We start from the raw sequence: 19,429 nt of genomic DNA, 5'->3' as shown, positions 1-19,429 counted from the left end.
CTTCTGGAAAAGATGACAATAAAGTAGGGGTGTGCGATAATCGTATAATTTGTTTTCATGAAAGTTTGCTAAGTTTTGGGAAAATGCAGCAAAACTTAGCATAGTTATGTGAAACACAAATCTGCCATTTAGCGCTAAATTTTAGGCATGAGGCTCTACAGGTATACTAACCATGGGATATGGAGGGGGGGTAGTAACATTATTGTATGTGGCGGTACTATAACTCGAGTTAAGCTGGAAAGTTTAGGTAAGATGTGGTCTACAGTTAAGAGGCAATAGCTCACTGAAGGAGATTGGAGACATGCAATGGGCTTTTCATACAAATTCTCAAGGAAGGCATGCAGCTAATTGTTGCAGATGATTTTGTACATAGAACATATCTGACACCTGGGAGAAGAGGCAGAATGTGCCTACCATCTCCAGCAAATTCCCATAGATGCAGGATTGTCAAGGTTAGGATCCCGCAAGGGGTTTAAATGCACAACTGGTGTAGTGAAACCGAGGCATGCCTCCTTGTCTTGTTACCCAGGTCCCAGTGGTGTGATGTACAATGATGCCCCCGCTGCAGAATGTATGTGAAGATATTCATTGGACCCCTGAAGGGCTGGGGGCTCTCCGGGATGGTAAGGGGCTGTAGGGGCCTGTCTTACACTCCTGCCAGATCCAAGAAATACAAACCAATATAGAAGTTTATAGATCTGGCTTTGTTGTTGGTCAGCATCTTAGCACTACAAATAGTACATTTATCAATGACCCTGACATGTTAGATCGAATGTCAGAATTACAGAAATGGGCCATGGTTGAATTATCAATATTAAAATCTGAAGAGATGCAGTAAAGGAACTTTTACTCAGGGATGGTTTCATATACCTGAGGTGGACAAATAATGGAATGATGATAAACACATTGGACAGCAGTGAAAATCTTGAAAACCAGATAGGATTCCTGAAAATTGGTTATCCTGTCTGAACTACCCCTCACATCCTCATAAATTCCATAGTTTTTTGTCCCAATAGCAGCTACACTTCTTGGCAAGACATGAAACATTTTCTCAAAAAGCTGCCAAAATGGACTTCATATTATCGTACCTTACAGCGGACGTGCTGACATGGGGGACACACCTCATAATAATTCAAATCCCTTAGCTGGCCAGTTGCTCTCAATTTTGAATCAGCTCTCCACTATTTTTAGCAAATTACATGGATTAGCACTTTCAACAATGGATATCCGAAGCTACTTGGATGAATAAATCCACAGGCGATGACTACTATCAAGGTTTGCGGAAAGACTTAAAGGATGCTTTGTCCATGGCAGTCAATTGGCCAACACCAACCACCACTAATTGATTTAGCACTTCAAATTGAATCACAGCAACAACAGCGGAAGCCAGAAAGATGAAAAATTACTCATCAAACCTACAATCGTTGAAATCCTGAACAAACAGAAGACCCAAAGGCAACTGAAGAGGTTGCATGAGCTGGAAAGATTAGGACGACTCTACATAGAAGTGAAAGAGTGATGGAGCAAGCTGCTTATGTTTTTTTATTGTGGTAGTGGAGGACATTTAGTTAAGAAGTGTGATTTGTAAAAGAAAGTAGCTCGTCCATGAACACCAGACTGGGATGAGCTTGCAAGTTCCCCTGTGACAGCAAGCATATATCTACCCATTCTGTAAATCCAAACAGAGTGGTGCCGTCCCTTGAAACAGATGAGCGTGGATGACCAGTCCAAGATTTACTCCTCATCCCCTTCCCTGTTTCTGCCCCAATTCCTATTTCCGGCGGTGAGTCCTCTTTGCTCACTGTATTAGGTATTCATGAATGCAGGGGCTTTTATCTGGTCTACATCTTCGGAGCCTAACAGGCATTCGTACTCCTTTTCCCCCTACCTGGCTGCACTCTTTGTCCCTGCTACACAGCAACAGTCTCATGGTGTTGTCTCCAGCCATGGCCTACATGAAGTGCCCTTTGCCAATTGAGCAAGGCATGGAATTTGATGCCACCAAACATTCAATTTACCGCTGGTACCAATATGCACATAATGTGGTCTTTGGCCTCAGCCACTCCCGACTCAGTATCCCACACTATTCGTTGTTAGGCACATGGCAGTTACCACTGCCATTGTGCCGTCTCCCTATTCCCAATACTCACTAGGCAGGACCTTTGCCCAGTGGTAACAGGTGCAGAGCATGACCTTCGTCCCTGCACTGTATCTAGCATCTAGTGTCCTTGGTCAAAAATGGGCATTGCATTTGGCCTCGCCCCACAGATACTGCCCTCCTGATCTGACATTTGGCTACCTGCTGGGGTCTTTCCCTACTCTGCAGCTCTAACTGGTCATAGTCCTCAGTCAACTGATTTTTGTTTTCTTGCTTATCGATAATTCCCCTTTGGAATTCTACGCAAAAGCAACTTTTGGGGTCCCCTTTACACACCGACCCCCTTTATCAATCTTCAGACACGTTGTAAAAATTAAACTGATGTTGCCATATTTTGTTCTTTTCTACAGACACCTGACACACCTAAAGTTATAACAAATCAACAGAGGCTGTGGCAGCAGGCAATAACAGTATGTTCCTGTACTGACTAGTGCTGGGAGTACTGAATTAATCACTGTGTAGTACATCTTGGTACAAGTAAAGATTTCAGATTTGTTCCAGGGTTGGGGTTAGGGTTGAATTTACAGGTTAAAGAGGTGCGTTCTTGTTCATCTTCAGTTTCCTTCTAACAAACACATGTACATCTGTGAGTTGTATACAAACTGTATGGCTTAATGCAACAATTTTTCTGTTAGAGGGAAGCACATTTTCCAGCCCTCTAGAGATCCACCTAGCCTTCGCTTGAACTGAATGTAACAATGTAGCCCTAATCCCATGGCCCTCCAAAACATTTGGAGGTTTCACGTTCATTCACATGCTTCCTGGTCTCTGAACAGTTCATAAATTTAACAGGCATAATTTAGCATTAATCCGTCGAAGCCCACCCAATACCATTTGAAATTCAAGCATCGCCACAATCACAGAAAGGATTTACACCAAACAAAAGAAAATAGCCTATTTTGAGTAAAGGTCTGTTTTCAGTCCATGTCTGTAGGCATCTGTTTAGCTGCCTTTCCTATTTCAGAGAGAAAAACTTTCGATAGTAACAAAAGTGGCAAATTATATTTTTGGTTCTCTCCCAGTAGTTTGCCACACCTCTAATCTGTCTGTAAGAAATATGAAACAATTACCCTTGTCAAGACAGAGTGGTGCCATCTCTTCATTGGCGTAGCAAGGTTGGGGGGGGGGGAGGGGGTCGGCCCTGTGCGGCACGAGTTTTGGGGGTGGCAGCATCCCCCACGCTTACCTATGACAATCGCAGGAATCACCAGCAACCCCCCCCCCACTCTTACTTATTATCCTACTCAATGATATTCATCTTCGGGCTCTGGAATGATGAAGGCCTGAGTGGACCTGCTGGGATTTGAATAATGGGTCACGTGGTCAAACACAAATCCATGCAGTGAATGGCTGAATCTACTTATCTTCAGTCCCACCATGAATATAAAGTGAATTTCTATTACAGGAAAAAAGAATGCTGTTCAAGGCAGCAGCTGATTTTTTTTTACTTTTACAAATGATATCCTATAGAAAGAGTTACATTCTTTATAAAACATTTATTTTTTATTTATTTTTAACGACATTTATTTTCATAGGCTTTGATGATGTGCAAAAACTGCAATATTTATTTCGGTTGGTGTTCAAACTAGATTCTATTTCATGCACTCACCAATTTTAAGGAAAGAGTGAGTAACAACAAGGAATCTGTGGTCTACGTTGTGCATAGGGGTGAGCGTATCTTGCATATTGTGCTGTAGCATATTTGAGAGAAATTATAGCAACTTTAAGATCACATAGAATTATGTGAGGAGCATAACCCAGAATTTAGCTCTATTTTCTTAGCACAAAATGCACGCTAACATTCAAAATAGACCAGAGGGTATATTTTGCACTAACAAAATAGTGCTAAGTGAAACAGAACACGAGAAACAGCAGCCAGCCAATTGTTTCGTCTCCTGTGTTAGCATTTATGTGCAACATTTATCATAATTATGCACAAGGACATCATTGCTTGATTTTCTGTAGTTTTGCATGAAGAGAGTAATGCAAAATTTCAGAAATTACTCCAATTACTCTTCTGTAATTAAAATTACGCCCAGGCCTAGCTGTACAGTCCTAAAACCTGAACTACATGAACCATATTTAATCAGAGGAATTCATGTCAGTTGAGCTGTAAAAACCAAACCTTTCAGTTGTGTGCACTGCTGCAGGATCAAGTTTAATTATTAGTTTCATAGGACATGGAATAATATTTACCTGCCTAAACGAGTGCTTTAAGGAAACCCTATCTCTCTTAGCAGGTGTGAATGTTCTCACAGAGACACAGAAAATTAGCAGAAATCATTACCCTATCCTGGAACTGTTATCTTTTCTTTCACAAGAACTGTTTTCAGCACTCAATCATTTATATTTTTTCAAGACAGAAAATATTGTTTTTTCTTCAAAATTCTCCTGCACTGCATGGAATACCCTGGTAGTGGCTTTAGGCTAGTAGCGGCCGGTGCAAGTAAGAGTGGTGAAGCAGGGTAGAGTGGAATCGACAGATGACGATGAGGGGAAAAAAAGAACACCACTATCTTGTGCTCGCTGCATCGCTGGCTCATAAGTAAGTGGTTTTCTTTTTACTTTTTCTAAATTTTCCCTTGCCATCATTGTCTGTCGACTCACCCCTTCCCTCCTCCCCCATCATCATACCCCTCTTACCTGCATGGGCCACTCCTGCTTTAGGCAGCTTTTTCAGTAGGGAGACAACCCCTCAGTCATTAGAGACACTGTTTCCAGTCCTGAACTTTTCACCTACAAGTCAATGATTTCAGATGTATTCTTATAAGTAGTTCAAGGGAAGAAAAACAGGACTACGACACCTGGAATGTAATAGGTTGGTGAAAACAGTGTCCCTCGGGAACTGGAAGGAGGTGGTCTTCCTTGTGATCAGTCATGTAAATATTGAAATCTACTGGGTCAAATCATTAGAAGATGAGTAATAAAACAAGTCCAAAGATTATGTGTGTGATTTTTTTAAATTGACTAATTTTAGAGATTGAATTTTTTTTCCTGGTCAGTGTGATGAATGAGTGCGCTCACCCAGGACACAGCTGTGTGCCTGCTATAATATGATTAAAAATATTTCGCTCAAAATTTTATTTAAAAAACTCTTATCACCTTATCACCCTGGGCCAGACGTACGCCTGAAAATTGCATGCGCAAACGGGTTTGTGACCCATTTGCAAATGCAATTTTCCTCTGGGCAATGTACTAACACTATTTTGCGACTCATAAAATAGTGTTTTGCGACTTGCTATTAGGAAGGGGCGTTCCCTTCCAAATAGCAACTCACAAGCCATGTATGAATGTTTTGCGACTGCAATTGCGGTGCAAAACACTCGCATTTACTGCGCCATTCAAGAGGGTGGTAATGCAGTCGCAAATGGGAAGGGGTTTTCCCAGGGGACGCCTTACCCTTTGCAAATGCAAGGGGAAAATATTTTTTAGGGGCAGGCAGTGGTCCCAGAAACCACTACATGTCCTTAAAAAAAGAAATGAAAACACTCTTTTTTCTTTTTTAAAATGCATATGCTTTTCCTTTAAAGAAAACAGACTGCATTAAAAAAAACTGCTTTATTGAAAAGCAGACCCAGACATGGAGGTCTGCTGAGCCCAGCAGGTCAACAGCCCTGGGAGGGCCAGCCATTCCCAATGGGGTCGCGAATTGCGAGTGCCTCATTAATATTCATGAGGCTCGCATTTTGCGCAAATTGCGAGTTACAATTTACACTGGTCGTACATCTGGCCCTCCGTGCCTAAAAAAAACATGAATGTACTGTGTAATGTAATGTCCCTGTGCCTAATTAAAAAAAATGAATGTAATGTAATTGGCGCTTTTGAAATGCACCCAGGTTCGCCCTATATAACACAACCAAAAAAAAAAGGAATAAATAAAACCAGAGGGGTAGCAACATCGAGAAGGGGGTAGGTGGGAGGGGAAAAAGGAACCAGGCACAAGTGAAAGGGGGAAAAAAATAGTACCTCAATCAATGTGGGAGCAGTGGGCGTCCACTAATAAAGCGGAATCAATCTGTGCCTGGTTACGTGCTCCAGGAAGGGAATGGAAGTGATGGCTTAGCCTGTGCTGTCCAACAAAGAGGCACTAAAGAAGAGTGACAAAGAAGCCCACAAATAGGAAGCAAAGGGCAGGCTGAAAGCCCTTTGTTCTACACAATAGTCTTGCAAGTGAGAGCTCATGCGTAAGGTGCACATGCGCTGTTACAAAGTATTGACCAAATAAGAAGGGCCAATCAATTCTGCTTTCACTCATGATATCTGGTCAGTTGCTGTAAGGATCCTGAAGAGCGGGACTTATTATGCTTGAGGCGCTCCTCATGTGGCGGGTCCTGTTTTCTGACAACAAAAACCAAAGACCTAGAACATTCGGGTTCTCAAAGGGTCTACCTATTTCATCCCATGATGGGATTGATTTAACGAGCGGATTGCAATGCATCTCCAACTCTTTTACAAAATCAGTACCTTCTTACATGCCTTTGACAGAGGGACTAATCTACCAATCCTTTTCTAGTGACAACTGTGTACCTCACTATGCCATAGAACTCAGGTTTAACTATAGCATCAGACTAAAGTTATGTGATCTGTTTAACTTAGGCAAAAAGGCAACTCCTCCAATGGATGTGACCTCTGGCCACTGGGCATATTAAAGAGCTACCTTGCCCCAATAGCTTCATTTTCACTTGTCACTATACCAGAATACAAAATCTGCAGTGCAGTTATAGCTTGCACTGAGTTTGACAAAAGAGCCTCACTTATTGTGCAGTTTGTCAATGTGTTTTTTTTCAAGCACATCTGCAATTACAGGATGCATACTTTTCAGTTATGGAAAATGTGAAATACTGTACACATAGTGGTTGTACCACCAACCTGAAAATAATTACTACATAGTGATATTTGCAGAAATCATCTTTCCACAGAAATGACCATTGGAACATGTCTAAATAAGCACCCATTGTATGGTAGGTACTCTTATACCCTTAACAATGTCACAGCGCAATCCTGTCTCAAAGACCTCTACGCGCTATTCCTCGTGTACTTTTGAACACTATGTTGCTTCAGCTTTCTCCAAGTCCCATGCATCCTCTGGAGTTTCTAAATTATATGCTGCTTTAAGTACTTCTAAGCATTTAGGTGCATCAATTTGTTTTTAAAGTGCTAAACTCCCTCAGTCTCTATTAATTGTTATTCTCTCTCAAATGCTTCTAATAACAGGTTCTTTAAAAAACAGATTTATACCTTGAGCATGTTGTCTCCCGATGTTCCTCTAGCAGCCTCATTTTACTCCTATCTACGTGGGGCTTCATACTCCGTATTCAAGGATGCCCTAAGATAGTTGCAGAATACTTAACCTGCTGAAGCGCGCTCAAGATCTCTGCTGACTTCTTTTTGACTTTAGAGCAGGCCTCCATGGGCCAATTATGTCAACGCTAACCCAGTTTTTCTCCAAGAACCAATCATCCTTTTTGTGCACCAATAACGTCTAGTAGCATGCTATTGTCAAGACCTCAATACGTTGTCTCTTACCTTTAGTGGTGGACAAGAATTCTTGTTGACAACGTAGAGAATTTCGCAGAGACGCAAGTGACCATCTTCCCAAAAATCTAACTAAAACTTGCTGACTAGAATTCACAGCTAAGTAATAACTAGAACTTTGGGAGGAGGGCCGGTACTGGACGTTGACTGGAGAGTTGAAAGTCTTGCTGTCGACCTGCGAATCAACAAGGGGATGGTGTTTACTAAATAACTCTAGCCTTCTGAATTCCTACTTAAACTACCCTACCCTCTTCCCTATAAAGTGAGCAAAAAATCTAACTGACTCCTACCTGCGATCAGTTTAGTTCTATCCACCGTCCAGTATTTCTTGTCTTGTCGGGAATGGTGTCTTTAAGTTGTCTTGTTAGATGAGTTGGAGTTACGGCGATTGAAAGTCTGAAAATAAATACACATTTATTAGAAATGTTCTTCTTCTACAAATTGTCTTTTCTCTTGATCCCTTTACCCTGCTACCTAAACTTACTTGGAAATTATCTTCATAAAAATTATAGGGTGATTCTGATTTCCTTCTTTATCTTTACCTAAGAAAAGAATAGACTAAATACCAAAACAACAGTGCTAACCTAACTCACAATAACTCCTTGTGAATTAGATTGTGTCAAATATCTTTTCCACAAAGGTTCTATCTTTACATTAATTAAATGGTCCCTAAAAGACACCAAAAATAGAAAACATAAGCCAAGTACTAATTCCTCTCAAAGTTCTGCTAAACAATTGTCAATGTCTCTTTCTTGCGAGGGGCGCCTTGTTTTCTTCTTTCAAAATATTTCACTTAGCTTTGAAATGTCTCCTTCCTTATTGCAGATTGAAGGTCTAGTGCAAGCGATGGTTTTCTCTCCGGTGAAGGGCGTAAGCTGGAGGGCTGATATCCGATGACTGGAACTCGCGTTGTTGCTCTCTTGGAAGTCAGAGGCAAAGCGAGTTCCAGAAGCCTGGGTGCGGTTTAAATACCGACCGCACCCAGGAGAAACGTGCGCACGCACATTTAAATGCTCTCAGTTTTCAGTCGGCTTTCTGCCGGCAGAAACGGCAAAGACAACAGAAGCTCAGCTGAATAGAAATGTGAAAGAAACTTTGAAACACCACTATTTGGTCCATTAAAATGCCTAAATTAAAACGAAACATCACAGCTACAATCAATACTTTACTTAAAAGCATCTAAACGGTACATTTTACATTAGAAGCATGATAAAACACAAGTCACTTACACAAATACTCTCAAGAGGTGCTGGTGCACGGGATAAGGGTGGGTTTTTAAGAAGGGATAAAAAACAGCTATGTACTATGAATGTACATGACTGTTAACAGAGTAAATAATGTTTATGGACCTGTGTGATATTAGATGGCAAGTGCTTTTAAACAGTACAGAATCTCTAGACATAGGCAGGAGGATCATGACAGTACTCCCTCCTCAAGATCCCCCCTAAAACCGGTGAAATAGGTCTTGGTTTCTCAGGATGTTGAGCATGAATCCTCTTTAGCAATTTGGGAGCATTCTTCAAATGTTCTAGAGGTTCCCAAGATCTTTCCACAGGTCCGTAACCCTTCCAGTCTATAAGGTAAAACGACCTTCCCCGAGATCTTTTAGAATCCAAAATTGATTTTACTTCGAATTCTGGATTTCCCTCAATGTCAATAGAGGAAGGAGGTTGGATGGATCTAGTTTGAGAGTTAAAAGGTTTGATCAAGGAAACATGGAATACTGGATGGATTTGATACTTGGCAGGCAAAGTCAACCTAACACAAACCGGATTTAGAACCTTTTCTATGGGAAAGGGACCAATAAACCTAGGATTAAATTTACGTTTCCCCTTCAATCTTAAATTTTTTGTGCTTAACCAAACCTTGTCTCCAGATGTATAAAGTGGTGGTTCAGTTCTATGTCTATCAGCAAACCTTTTCTGATCTTCTTTAGCTCTAGCTAAATTGAAAGCGGCTTGTTCCTGAATTGAAGACAATTTGGATACATATTCAGAAATGGCTGGTACATGATTGAGTTCTTTGATTTCTTTTGGAAAAGACTTGGGGTGATAACCTAGGTTACAAAAAAAAGGTGACATGCCTAAAGAGGTATGATCAACATTGTTATAAGCAAATTCCAGTTGACTTAAGAGTGTAGACCAATCCTCACTTACATTGGTTAACATACATCGAATGAATTGCTCAATAGTTTGATTGGTACGTTCAGTAAGACCATCAGTTTGAGGATGATAGCTAGAGGATAAACGAATGTCCATATTTAAAAGAGATCTTAAATTTTGCCAAACTCGTGAAATGAATTGAGACCCCCTATCTGAAATAACCACTGATGGAATTCCATGTAAACGAATAACATTTTCCATCAACAAATGAGCCATTTCCATGGAAGATGGTAATTTTTTAAGAGGGACAAAATGAGCCATGTGTGAAAACTGGTCTACAATAGTCAGAATTGTGGTAAAACCCTTCTTAGTGATTGGTAATTCGACAATAAAATCTAAAGAGATTGTGTGCCATGGTTGAGGTGGAATGGGAAGAGGGTTTAACAAGCCGCTAGGATTCTGATGAGAAGATTTGTTCTGAACACAAACTCCACAAGTCTCCACAAAAATGTGCACATCTTTAAACATGGAAGGCCACCAAAAGGTTCTCTTGATTAAATCATAGGTCTTTATCTTACTAGGGTGAGCAGATAGAGCTGTATCATGATGGAAATGAAGGATCTTTTTCTTTATTGCATCTGAGGGTACAAAAATGAGATTTTGCATAAAGATCAAACCATCTTTTTCTTGTACATGAGGATATGTTTCTTTCCATACCTTGAATTCTTTTTTTGCCAATTCTATTTTAATTTCTGAAATAACATCGCACACTGTAACACTGGCTTGAAAACGTGACATGGGTATTACTGGATTTATTTCAGAAGGAGAATCAACAACACTTTCTCCCATTCTTGACAAGGCATCTGCTTTTAGATTCTCTTTTCCTGGTCGATAGGTGATAACAATTTTTTTTTTTTTTTAAATATTTTTATTGAAAAAAACAAAGAAATTTTACTGGCACACATATAACACAGAATACAAGTATAATTAATACATATAATAAACCAAGGTTACTTATCAAGAAAAACAATATAATACTACACATAGCCTTTGATAAAACAGGAGAAAAAATAGCAGAAAGAAAAAATAAACCATTGATTAAATTAATAATACATCAAACTACATTTGCATTAGACCTTTCCTTCCAACGATATACCGGTTCCCAAATTTTCCTTCCCCACCTTTTTACCCTTTTACCTTTCTTTCCAAATATACCTTTTTCGAGGTTAAACGTCCCCAGTAATAAAGCAATCCACTGCTGTATTCCCGGGGGTAGGGGATCCAACCAAACTCTTGCAATCAACAACCTGAGAACCACCATGGCTACAAATAAAAATTCACTATGGTCACCTTCGCAACCCCTAACTCCTAACATAATAACTGTCGGTGTTAGAGTCACGTTTAAAGCAAGTGTATGGGCCATAAAATCCTCAATACCCTTTAATAAAGGCCTTAATTTAGGACAGAGTGCAAAAATATGGATACTATCTGCGGCCAGAGCATTACATCGCCAACAATTAATCCCTGTAGTTGCACCTCACTGTGCTATGCGGTCTGGCGTATGATAAAGTTGATACAGCGTTTTGAAATGTTGTGATTGTAGTGGGGCAGAATAAAAGGCTGAACAACCTAAATCCAAGGACTGCAGAAAAGTCTCACTCAATATCCCTAATTTCCCAGCCCATTTGTTGCCAAATCTGTCGGTATCATCCTTCTTCGTTACAGCCAGCTGGGCATAAAAATATCGAATGGGGCACACCCCGCTTTGCTCTATTGCTTCCATGATGTTGCTTATATTGAAACCTCCTGCACCCCCTTTTTTCTTAACAAAAAAACTCCTAACCTGCAGATACTTAAAAAAACTATATCTTGCTATATTAAATTTAGCCAACAAGTCTGAAAATTGAAGTATATTTCCGTCTAAATCTAGCATATCTCCTATTTTTTTGATACCTTTTCTGTCCCAATCTGCCATAATAGTATCACAAAAAATTAAAGGGGGTAGGGACTTATTCCTATAGAGTCTAGTATACCTATTAAATCTCCCTAAACCAAAATTTTTAGCAACAGCAGTCCATACATTATACGCTGAGGCAACTGTCTTGAAACGTGTACGTTTGTAATATGATGAATCTGTACAATTTAAGAAAGCATTTACTGAATCTTCGCCCAAAACAATTGAATAAATCATAGTTGAGACAGCTTTGACTTTCAAGTCCTCTTCATTTGCTCCGATTAACCCTTGAATATATTGCAATACCGATGCCCAATAGTAAAGCCTAAAATCAGGAACCCCCCAACCTCCCCTATCCCTTGGCAAAGTCATAAACTTATATGCCCGTCTTGTCTTCCCATAGGACCAAATGAACTTATTAAGAATCGACTCCAACTTATTAAACCAAATTGACTCAACCAAAAGAGGGATTGTACGAAAGAAATAAAGGAATTTAGGAAGTATAAGCATTTTAATAATGTTGGTCCGACCCACTAGGGTAAGCCTAAGATTATTTATCCTCATCAGATCCAACCTTACTTTACTCAATAAGGGCGCGATGTTACGTTCAACTACTGTCCCCAAGTTGGGAGAAATTTCAACCCCAAGATAGATTGCTGCCGAGACCACTCGTGGATCATTACATTGGGTTTCTATGTTTTTAATAATCTGTGTTTTGGCGCTATTAAGCTTATAGCCAGAAATATTGCCAAAATTTAAGGCCTCTTGTTCAATCTCGCCTATTGCCATTACAGGATCAGGTGTAATTATCGCCACATCGTCAGCGTATGCCAACACTTTAACTACTATCTCATTTACACACATAGGGGGAATACTAGGATTAAGATCAAGATTGCGTAAATACGGATCCATATATAATGCAAACAAAAGAGGAGAGCTAGGACAACCTTGCCTTGTTCCTCTTTTAATCTGCACCGCCGTTGTTAATTCCCGATTGATTTTAATTCTAGCCGTTGGATCCCTATAAAGAACCTTAATCGCTCTTATAAAATTATCACCAAACCCAAAAGTTCTCATTAGCTCCCACAGATATGCCCAAGCGACCCTGTCGAAAGCCTTCTCGACGTCTAAAAATAAAGCCGCGACAGGGCCGCCTGAAACCTCCATGGCATCAAAACAGGTGATCACCGTCCTAACATGTTCTGTAGTCCCTTTCCCTGGGATGAATCCATGTTGAACTGGGGTGACTAGTTTTTCTATGACAGATGACAACCTTGTAGCCAGAATTTTGGAATAGAGCTTCACATCAGCATTCATTAATGCGATAGGTCTATATGACCCTGGAATCGTGGCGGGTTTACCTTTTTTCAGGATGACTATAATTTCAGTCTCGCCCCATGATTTTGGGATTGAAATTTCTCTCTGGGCTTGAATAAGTGTATCCAGCAGCTCCACTCTAAGAACTGATATAAAGGTTTTATAGAATTCGATCGGTAACAAATCTGGTCCTGCAGCCTTTGAGGATGGGAGATCTGATAAAGCTAGTGTCAACTCTTCTAGTGTTATAGTAGCATCGAGTATAGTTTTTTCCTCCAAATCTAGTTTTTTAAGTTGAATGTTTCCCAAATAATCCTTAATTTTGTCAATATCTACCGCAGTCTCCCTGTCATATAGTCCAGAATAAAACTTCCAAAATACATTCCTTATTCCAACCGAGTCAGAGATCAAGTTGCCTAAGTTATCAACTATGTTTTTAATGTCCCCTGCATTCACTTTTTGTCTGGTCCTGACAGCAAGAATGTGACCAACCCGCTCACTAAACTCACAAGCCTGCTCCTTCTTAGTTAGATAAGTAGCTGCCGTCTTGTTAGTGATTCTTTCCGCTATTTCCGCTTTTAAAACCATAATCTCTAGCAATTGCTGATCCAAAGAGAGCCCCCTCATAATTAGTCTACTTAACTCAGCCTCAGCATTCAAAAGGGAGTTAACTTGTTGATCAAACATTTCTCTTTCTTTTTTCCGTCTATATGTTGAGAAACTAATTGTCTCTCCCCTGACACCCGCTTTGAAGGCATCCCATATGTAGCCACTACTAGTGCTCCCCACATTGTTAAGCCAAAACTCGCTGATCCATTTTTCCATATGTTTACAATAACCCTCATCTTGTAGCAGAGCTCGTTCAAATGTCCAACTATGGGTTTTCCTACATAGCCCATTCAAACTAAGTGACAATAGCAATGGGTTGTGGTCAGAAACCAAACGAGGTAACTTCTTAATCTGTGTATTAGAAATCAAAACATTGGAAATTAAAAAATAATCCAGCCTTACTGTTATATTGTGAGGAGCAGAGAAAAACGTATCACCATCTATCTGCGGGTGCAGGTTGGCCCAAACATCTGAAAGAGCATTATGCATGGCCATATCTACTATCGCCCTATGGACCCTTTTCTTCCTCCCTGTATAAGAATGGCTCAGTTGTAGCTCAATATTTGCCGGTCGACTGATATTAAAATCTCCACAACAAACAATTGGCTCCAGCCAAGTTGAAAGTTCATCATCCAGAAATTGGAATATATCTGGGTCATCGCACGTTGAGCCGTAGACTGAAACCAGTGTGAACCTAGCACCTCTGAAGCCTATTTCTGTAATCGCCCACCTGCCCCAGATATCTTCTTTGCTCCTAAATACTGTGCAATCTGTTCCTCTCCCCAGAATCGCTACCCCACGAGTTTTAGAGGCTTGTTTAGTGTATGCTAACACCTTAAAGCCAGCCTGTTCTAACAAAAAACTCTTTCCTCCCTCCACATGAGTTTCCTGAAGACAAATCAGATCAGGAGACATTGATTTACAAAATGCTGAAACTCGCAACCTTTTTTGAAGATCATTAAGGCCACAAACATTAAATGACAAAATTCGACAAGTCATCAAAAAACATCAAAAATTAGCGCAGACTTCCAGTTCCAACTCTTAACCAAACCCACCATTTCCTTTTTTCTCCATTTGTACATATCCTGTGTTTGCCTCAAACCACGTTTCACTGTGTATGATGTGTGCCATTTCCCCCCCCCTCTTCCCCCTCCTCCCTCCCGCCTCCCTGAACCCCCCCACACTGCCCCTCCCCCCCCCCCTCCCTCCCGCCTCCCTGAACCCCCCCACACTGCCCCTCCCCCCTCCCCAAGGTGATAACAAAATTGTAATCGTTAAAAAACATTGACCATCTCAACTGTCTTGCAGATAGAGCCTTAACAGATCTCAGTGCTTGAAGGTTTCTATGGTCTGTATATATCGTTACTGGGTGTCTAGCTCCTAGCAAGTAATGGCGCCATTCTTGAAATACTGCTTTTATCGTTAAAAGGTCTTTATCTGCAATCGCATAATTCAATTCAGCTTCAGATAGTTTTCTGGAAAAATATGCAATTGGATGCATCTGTCCTGTATCTATATGTCTCTGAGACAATATGCCTCCAAGTGCATACTGAGAAGCATCTGCTTCAACGATGAAAGGCTGACTGGGATCAGGATGGGAAAGAATAGGGGCTGAAGTAAATTTGTTCTTGAGATGTTGGAAAGCTTCTTCAGCAAGATCAGTCCACATAAACTTAACACCTTTTCTTAATAACTTAGTGATGGGAGTGATTGTCTTAGAAAAGTCTTGAATAAACCTACGGTAGAAATTTGCGAATCCCAAAAAACTTTGAACCTGTTTTACAGAAGAAGGACTGGGCCAGGATTTCACCGCTTCTACTTTCTTTGGATCCATTTCTATTCCCTTGGGACTGATGACATATCCTAAGAATTCTACCCTTCTAGTGTGAAACTGACTCTTTTCCAATTTAACATACAAAGAATTCGAAAGCAATTTTTGAAGAATGGCACGGACCTGCTGTACATGCTCCTTTTCTGAATTAGAAAAAATTAGTATGTCATCTATATAAACAACACAGCAGACATCAATGAATTCATGTAGAACTTCATTTATAAAAAATTGGAAAGCAGCTGGGGCATTGCAGAGTCCAAAGGGCATGACTTGGTATTCAAACAGTCCAAATTTTGTGCGGAATGCTGTCTTCCACTCGTCACCCTTTCGAACACGTACCAAATGATAAGCTCCGCGCAAGTCCAATTTTGTATAAATGGTCGCCCTTTTGATCTGATCTAGCAGGGTGGGAATCAGAGGTAAAGGATATCTGTTCTTTACAGTTACATTGTTCAAAGCCATATAATCAATGCACGTGCGCAATTCACCTCCCTTTTTCGGAATAAAAAAGAGAGCTGAAGAGACAGGAGACTTGGAATGACGAATAAAGCCATTTGCTAAATACTCATCTAAATACTCTCTAAGATGAGCATTCTCCTTTTCCGTTAACGCATATATCCTGCTACAAGGTAGAGTAGCCCCAGGGACAAGATCAATTCTACAATCAAAATCCCTGTGTGGAGGAAGAGTGTTCGCCTTTTTCTTATCAAATACGTCTTGAAGATCTGAGTAAACAGGTGGAACCCCTTCTATTGCCAACACACTGGATGAATCAGAGGGAAAGTTAAAACCTTGAATAATTTCTCCGGATCTCTCTAGGAGAAAGCACTTATTAACACAATGTGATGACTGAAAAGTCATCGTCTGAGATACCCAATCTATACTTGGATTATGTTTGATCAACCATGGAATTCCTAGAATCATCTTGAATTGAGGGGCGTCGATGATGTCAAATTGAATCTTTTCTCGGTGAATGGGTGAACAGTCCATGTCAAGAATTTCGGATTGTCGATTTATCGGTCCAGAAGTTAATTCTTTACCATCTACTGCTCTAACTATCTCAGGATGATCTTTTAGGACAGATTCAAAGCCTAATTGGGAGAAAAACTGAGTGTCAATAAAATTTCCTGTTGCTCCTGAGTCTATAACTGCTTCTACCTTTTTAGTCTGAGAGGTAGGAGATAAACTTTTTAACTCAACAAGAATACCAAAATGCTTACATCCCAATGGAGGAACAGTAGAGGCCAAACTGGAAATTACACTCGATGAACCGACCTCTTCTTTCATCGAGTTTTCTAGTTTTCCGACGACTCCTGTGTTAAAAGCTAAATCTGAAGATTTTGGCTTTGATTTATTTGGTCTGGTTGGACAGTCTCTAACAAAGTGTCCCGTCTTACCACAATATAAACATTGATTTAGTTTTCGCCTCTTTTCTTTTTCATCTTTCGAGATTGGACCCCGAAGTGTTCCTATTTGCATAGGCTCTACAGGATCAGGTTTGGAATTAACTTCTTTTACTGTAGTATTTCTATCCTTAACAAACAAAATTTTATGTTCGCTCTTTCCCTTTTCACCCTTCCTTTCACTGAGACAATGGTTCAACTTAACCACGAGATCAATGAACTCATTGATATCATCAGGAGGTTCTAAGATTTGCGTTACCATGTCCTTCAAATCTTCCCGAAGGCCTCTATAGAAAATAGATATTCTTTTATTATATGGCCAATTAGCCTCAAGTACCAATCGGTTGAAATGGGATATGTAATGGAGTAAATCAGAAGACCCCTGTTTTAAATTCAGTAACTCGTTGTCTGCAGACTGCACAAAAACATGTTTAGCAAAAATCTTTTTCAAGGCACGTTCAAAATTCCTGAAATTGTACAAAATCGGGTCATCCCTTTCTACCAAAGGAATTGACCAAAGAGCTGCATCACTTCCAAAGTATGATAACATAAAGGCTACTTTGGACGAATCATCTGGGAAGGCAGATTTTTTGGCAAAAAAATGTAAATGACATTGTTGCAAAAATATGGAGAACTTATTACAGTCTCCGTAAAAACGTTCTGGTTGAGCTAAAGGGGTAGGCATAGGGGTAACTACTTGAATCTGAGTTTTCACTCCAGATTCAGAAGATGAAGCCTGCAAAGTGACTGGATTCTGTTGAATTACAGCTTGTAGCGCAGTCATGCCGTTTCTTAAAGAAACATTTTCATCCCTAATGTCTTTTAAGACTGCTGCTATTTCCTGTAAGGTGACTTGGTCCATTGCGTCTGGGCGAAATATTATTCTTAAGCTTTGCCTTCTGTCAAGACCTCAATACGTTGTCTCTTACCTTTAGTGGTGGACAAGAATTCTTGTTGACAACGTAGAGAATTTCGCAGAGACGCAAGGGACCAACTTCCCAAAAATCTAACTAAAACTTGCTGACTAGAATTCACAGCTAAGTAATAACTAGAACTTTGGGAGGAGGGCCGGTACTGGACGTTGGCTGGAGAGTTGAAAGTCTTGCTGTCGACCTGCGAATCAACAAGGGGATGGTGTTTAAATAACTCTAGCCTTCTGAATTCCTACTTAAACTACCCTACCCTCTTCCCTATAAAGTGAGCAAAAAACCTAACTGACTCCTACCTGCGATCAGTTTAGTTCTATCCACCGTCCAGTATTTCTTGTCTTGTCGGGAATGGTGTCTTTAAGTTGTCTTGTTAGATGAGTTGGAGTTACGGCGATTGAAAGTCGGAAAATAAATACACATTTATTAGAAATGTTCTTCTTCTACAAATTGTCTTTTCTCTTGATCCCTTTACCCTGCTACCTAAACTTACTTGGAAATTATCTTCATAAAAATTATAGGGTGATTCTGATTTCCTTCTTTATCTTTACCTAAGAAAAGAATAGACTAAATACCAAAACAACAGTGCTAACCTAACTCACAATAACTCCTTGTGAATTAGATTGTGTCAAATATCTTTTCCACAAAGGTTCTATCTACATTAATTAAATGGTCCCTAAAAGACACCAAAAATAGAAAACATAAGCCAAGTACTAATTCCTCTCAAAGTTCTGCTAAACAATTGTCAATGTCTCTTTCTTGTGAGGGGCGCCTTGTTTTCTTCTTTCAAAATATTTCACTTAGCTTTGAAATGTCTCCTTCCTTATTACAGATTGAAGGTCTAGTGCAAGCGATAGTTTTCTCTCCGGTGAAGGGCGTAAGCTGGAGGGCTGATATCCTATGACTGGAACTCGCGTTGTTGCTCTCTTGGAAGTCAGAGGCAAAGCGAGTTCCAGAAGCCTGGGTGCGGTTTAAATACCGACCGCACCCAGGAGAAACGTGCGTACGCACGTTTAAACGCTCTCAGTTTTCAGACAGCTTTCTGCCGGCAGAAACGGCAAAGACAACAGAAGCTCAGCTGAATAGAAATGTGAAAGAAACTTTGAAACGCCACTATTTGGTCCATTAAAATGCCTAAATTAAAACGAAACATCACAGCTACAATCAATACTTTACTTAAAAGCGTCTAAACGGTGCATTTTACATTAGAAGCATGATAAAACACAAGTCACTTACACAAATACTCTCAAGAGGTGCTGGTGCACGGGATAGGGGTGGGTTTTTAAGAAGGGATAAAAACAGCTATGTACTATGAATGTACATGACTGTTAACAGAGTAAATAATGTTTATGGACCTGTGTGATATTAGATGGCAAGTGGTTTTAAACAGTACAGAATCTTTAGACATAGGCAGGAGGATCATGACAGCTATATCACTTGGTAATTAGCATTAGTTTGAGATGAGCACTGCAACAAAACTTGGCCCATTGCCGCCATACAAGATCCAAGTACCAATAAGAATCCAGATCCATTGACGTCAGTGAGCATGCAACCTATTCATTTAGAACCCACTAACCCTGACAAATATGGATAA

The 19,429-nt window shown here is 40.2% G+C and overlaps 1 long non-coding RNA gene across 1 annotated transcript in view; it reads left to right on the top strand.

Annotated features, from left to right (window-relative positions):
* The first annotated feature begins 4,540 nt into the window (after positions 1 to 4,540).
* LOC147748004 (uncharacterized) overlaps positions 4,541 to 19,429 on the top strand; it is a 215,459-nt gene continuing 200,570 nt past the window's right edge. The window contains exon 1 of the long non-coding RNA XR_015299704.1: positions 4,541 to 4,703. This is a non-coding gene — a long non-coding RNA (uncharacterized LOC147748004). The remainder of the gene's footprint in view (positions 4,704 to 19,429) is intronic.

Source organism: Lissotriton vulgaris, chromosome 1_1 (assembly GCF_964263255.1).
Source record: "Lissotriton vulgaris chromosome 1_1, aLisVul1.2, whole genome shotgun sequence".
Taxonomy (NCBI): domain Eukaryota; kingdom Metazoa; phylum Chordata; class Amphibia; order Caudata; family Salamandridae; genus Lissotriton; species Lissotriton vulgaris.
This window is presented reverse-complemented; position numbering and strand designations above follow the sequence as displayed.